This window comes from Lycium ferocissimum, chromosome 1, assembly GCF_029784015.1.
Source record: "Lycium ferocissimum isolate CSIRO_LF1 chromosome 1, AGI_CSIRO_Lferr_CH_V1, whole genome shotgun sequence".
Classification (NCBI taxonomy): Eukaryota; Viridiplantae; Streptophyta; class Magnoliopsida; order Solanales; family Solanaceae; genus Lycium; species Lycium ferocissimum.
This window is the reverse complement of record NC_081342.1, coordinates 41733635-41738972: the sequence shown is the minus strand read 5'-3', so window position 1 is coordinate 41738972 and position 5338 is coordinate 41733635. Positions and strand designations below refer to the sequence as shown.

The 5338-nt window shown below is 37.3% G+C and overlaps 1 non-coding gene across 1 annotated transcript; it reads right to left on the bottom strand.

Annotated features, from left to right (window-relative positions):
* Positions 1–4060: 4060 nt before the first annotated feature.
* LOC132031651 (small nucleolar RNA R71) lies at positions 4061–4167 on the bottom strand. The gene has a single exon (XR_009408324.1). It is a non-coding gene; the product is annotated as a small nucleolar RNA R71 (small nucleolar RNA).
* Between the last annotated feature and the right edge of the window lie 1171 nt (positions 4168–5338).

Genomic DNA, 5338 nt, shown 5'->3' with positions numbered 1-5338 from the left:
AGACCTTCAATGTTTAATCCTATAAGTGAAGAAAAACAAGACCATGTCTTATTAGTTGCATATGATGTAGCAAACAAATGTTGGGTTGTCTCCTCCATAGGACTTGAACAACACCAACACTTGGATGCTAAGTTGTAATGCATCCTTTTCAGAACATCATCCATTGGTATTTTAAATTTCCAAACTCTCTATATAAAAATGATATCTTGAAAGGCAGTCATTTAATCCAGATCTGTTTATATGCTTCCATAGGTTGCCCCCTCAATCTTATATATTCCCAAGCTGACTTCACTGTAATATCCCCTTTAGTGTCTAGAATCTACCATGGTTTATCCATTCCTCTTTATAAACTTGTAGGCTTGATATTGTTAACAATATGCTGCACAATATCTTGAGGTAGCAATTCATTCAATCTTCCAATATTCCATTGCCTTGTGTCACCATTTCTAAAACATTTTGAACCTCAACATCATACCCTTCTACTATATAGTACAGAGAACCCAAACTTGTCCAATTATAAAACCAGAACTGGCGATCTCCCATGCTCACTTGCCACCAAATTTGATGTTCTATAAGATCCCTTGCTTGCAATAAATTCTTCTAAACCTGAGATCCATATTTCCACTACACTATTACAGAATTTTCTTTCCTGCAGTATTTATTGATCATAAAAGAACTCCACAGTGATGGCTTAGTTCTCAAATTACACCATAGCTTACAAAATAAAGCCATAGATATATCATGCAAAGACCTGAATCCCATTCCCTCTTCTATCACTGGTAGACATAAATGATTCCATGAAGACCAATGTCTACTCTTTCATCCTATTGTATTACTCCAAAAAAATTAGGCAAACATCTTATGCATCTACCTAATCACCCCTATTAGAGGGTTCACTGTAGACAACAAGTGAATAGGCATAATCTGTAAAACATGCTTGATAAGAATAGCTCTACCTCCAAAAGAAAGAAGCTTCCCTTTCCAGCTTTGTAATCTATTCATAATCTTCATCAACATGTTTGTATAAAAGTCTTTCCTTTTCCTACTATGGTAAATAGGACAACCTAAGTAGGTGAAAGGAAAGTCTTTTCTACCAATCCCTGTTACAATCTCCACTGTAATACTAACATCTCCTGGCACATTTTTGTGCATATAGACTGCACTCTTGTCTTTATTGATTTTCTGCCCTGATGTCTTCTCATACTTTCTTAGGATTTCCATAATAAGCTGTAAAGAAAACACCTCTGCTGATGAGAATATGATCATGTCATTAGCACAAGCTAGATGATTTACCTTAGGACTCCATTTAGGTATGCCATATCCTTTAAATTGAGATGCAAAGCATTAAGATTCCTGGTCAAAAGCTCTGCTGCTAGGATGAACAAAGTAGGAGATAATGGATCCCCTTGTTTGACCCCTCTAGAAGACTAGAAAAATCCTTGTTGTTGCCCATTTATCAACATTGAATACCAATTGTTACTAATTAATCTAAAAACCATATCAATTAAGACTTCTGAGAAACCAAACTTCCTTAAAACCTTGGTTAGAAAAAGCCATGATACCCTGTCATATGCCTTTGCCATATCTAGCTTCAACACTACATTTGCAGATTTTGTCATAAGTCTGATGTCTGCTATGATTTCCTGAGTAAGTAGAACATTATCTACAATGCTCCTTCCCTTTATAAAGCCTGCCTGATTTAGAGAAATAATATCTACTAGACCTTCCACCATTCTCTCATGTATCATCCTTGAGAAAATTTTATTCCTAAAATTACTCAAACTAATTGGTCGCATGTCTGAGAAGGTATTAATTATATACTTCTTTGGCAATAAAACCAAATTAGTATGTGTAATAAATCTTGGTAAATCAGCCCCACATAAAAAAGCCTTAACCATATCAGTAACATCATTTTTGATAATATCCCAACACACTTGATAGAATATTCCAGTGAAACCATCTGGTCCTCCAACACTTTCACCATTTAAACTGAACACCACTCTTTTAACTTCTTCTTCAGTAGGCAGTTCCCAAATCATCTTATTGTTCTCCTCATTAATCATTTGTGGCACCTGATCCAATATTTCAAAGTCAACTGGATTCTCTTCTTTAGTAAATTGTTCTGAATCGAATCTTAATGCTTCTTGAATAATATCTTCCATTTCTTCTAACCAATTTCCATTCTGATCTCGAATTCTCCTCAACTGCAGCCTTTTCCTTCTTCCTTGTTGATGTGCCATGAAATTAGGGCAGATCTAATGGTTTTTAACTCTAAGTATTACTTATTTTCGAGCAAGTTTGCATTAGTTTGATGTGTTTTGTGTGTTGTGCAGGTATTTCGAAGTTAGAATGCTCGGCAAGCGAAAAACGAGGAAAACAAGTGATCTGTTCTGATATGCATTAAGGATGGACCATCAACATGCTCGGCGGTCCGTCGAGTTACCTCGTCGATCAAGTTCCTGCAAAGTGAAAAAGTCATCAAACCGTCGACTTGCACCCTCGACATGATCGATGGTCCATCAAAGTGCCTCGACGATGGAAGTCCTGCGAGTTGAAAATATGTCATCAGATCATCGACATGCTCGTCAAACACGTCGACGACCGTCGAAGAGCAATGACGGCCCGTCAAAGTGCAAGCCGAGCTAGAACAGGACTGGGATTGATTATTCTGATTTTAACTTGTATAAATACCTATTTAGGTTTTATTTTTTAGACATCTAGAGTTTTATACTTGTAGTAATTACTTTTGAGTTGTTATTACTTTTGAAGATTTTCCAGACAAATACATTCATTACTTTCAAGTTTTATTCGTAAGTTCAATACAAAATTCAATTATGCAATCTTCAATCTTTTATTATTTTCTTGTTGCCATGAGTAGCTAAACACCTTTACTAAGGTTATGAACCCAAGGATGGGTGTTTTGTGATTGAGGATCGTGAATGATATACGCATAATGGATTGTTAGTGTTTATTTGTTCTTCATTTTCATCATATAGTTTGTGGTTGCAAACATTAGCTAACGCCTTAATCTTTGGTTGATTTGGGAAAATAACTAGGGTTAGGTAAGAAAAAATCATAAGAACTCAGTAATAAATTCACTTAGGAATAAGAGGAATTTACTTGGCATAATTAACCGTTCTTCTTGCATACTTTCTTATCTTTGAAAAAAGCATAGAAAGAAATAATCTTTTCTTATTGGGAAATAGTTTAGATTCACATAGAGGTTAAGCGCATCCATACAGATGATCCATTAGAAGTATATCAAGATCGATAACCATGATCATACACTTTATCTGACGGGGACACAACCTTGGTTCTTTTTACCCATATATTTATAACTTTAGATTTCTAGTCACTTTAAATTAGCCCACAAACCAAAACAACTATAGAACCTTTTTTCTGGAATATACCAGGACCACAAGATTAGTATAATACTTATTTAGTAAACTTTTCGCACCACATTCTCTGTGGGATTCGATCCCAACCTCATTAGGTTACTATATTTGACATCATCCGTTTTACGCTATTAAAAGTGTAAATTAGAGCATATGAAATTTTGGCTCCGTTGCCGGGGAATACGGTTTTGAAATTACTAAATAGTGTTTACTCTTCTTAAAGTCTTTATCATATTCCAACACACCTTGTTTGCTACTTTGTAAACCAGGTGATCATGGCCAAAAATGAACTTCCAGTCGAGAATGTTTTTGCTGATGAATCAGAAGTAGATGAAGACTTTGCATCTGCAATCATTCACCCGAGGGTGACTGCTACTACTATCAAGTTTGATAATTCCCGCTATCATATGCTCAAATAGGAGGGATACTTTCGGAATGCAGTCGATGATGACCCTCACCAACACATAACAAACTTTCTGGATGTGTGCTCTCAGCATATCCAGCGGGGTGTGACTCAAGAAGTGGTTCGGCTGAAACTCTTCAAATATTCGTTAGCCGGAGAAGCGAGAAAATGGTTCACAAAGATGCCCCGAAACTCTATTGCTACATGGGAAGAGATGGTCAAAGTGTTTCTCAGGAAGTGGTATCCCCCGAGTAAAAGAGCTAAAATTCGTGATCAGATTTACAAGTTCAAGCAACGTAATGGGGAACAACCTTTTGAAGCATGGGAGAGGTACAAAGAATATTTGGATAGAAGTCCAAACCATGGTTTTCCAGATCAGATTTTGAAGGAGAAGTTCTACAGAGGTTTGGATCCTATGATCCAAGCGATAGCCAATAATGCTGCTAGCGGGTGTTTCATGAATAAGTCCTATGCTAATATTACTGATCTACTTGATCGATTGACTACACACAGTCAGGAATGGCATTCAAGTAATTCTTATGGGCTATCACTTGGAACACCGTTGATTCAAAATATTGTGAAAGATAGCCAGGAAACGCAGCAGACGTTGGCACAATTGGCCACTAGTCTCTCTTTACTGACAAAAAGGCTTGATGAGAGGGAATCGAAGAAGGTGAACGTGTGTGAAGATATCTCAAGCATGCCACCTGGAATGTACCAATGCCAAGAAGGTCCATATCAAGAGGGACTCCCTTAGCCAGTTGAGAATGTTCAATATGCAGATTATGTAGTGAAAGGGGATGTTTCTGGGCCAAATGAGAGATACTGGAGACCTCAACAAGGGCATGGTGCATATAACCAAGGGAACTACAAGAACAACCAAGAGAGCTAAAATAACAACTATGGTGGACCGAACCAAGGTAGATACAACAACAACAACGATAACTTCGGGAACAGAAGTTCCAACCCTTATATTCCACCAAAAGGGCAGTTTAATGATCAAGGTAGTTTGAGGTTGGAGTCAATGCTTAAAAAAGTGTTGGCAAGTTAGACAAACAATGAAAAGACATTATCTAGGCTATCAGAGAAGTGATTTCTCATTCAGCAGCTATTTAGAATCTTGAACAGCAGATGCGTGATCTTTCTAGAGAACAGCATCCTGCTAGAAAAGGGGAGCTTCCTAGTGATACTGTTCCAAACCTGAAGAATGGTGGGGGCATGGAATGTACTTTTGCTATTAGAATGAGGAGTGGTAAAATACTTCAAGGTGCTGACAAGAAGGGTGTTGATCTAAACCCAATTATTGAGGAAGAAGAGGTGCATTCTGATGTGCCTATCATTGATGAAGAAGTCCATAGTGAAGAAAAAGTTGCTGATATTCCAGAAGTTGCAGCTGATACAAGGAAACACACGATAAAAGAGGCTCTTTTACCTTTGACCCAGATGTACTAAGCAAAGCCTCCCTTTCCTCAGAGGTTGGCAAAGAAGAATGATGATGCTAAGTGTCAGAAGTTCTATGATCAGTTGAAGCAGTTAACAG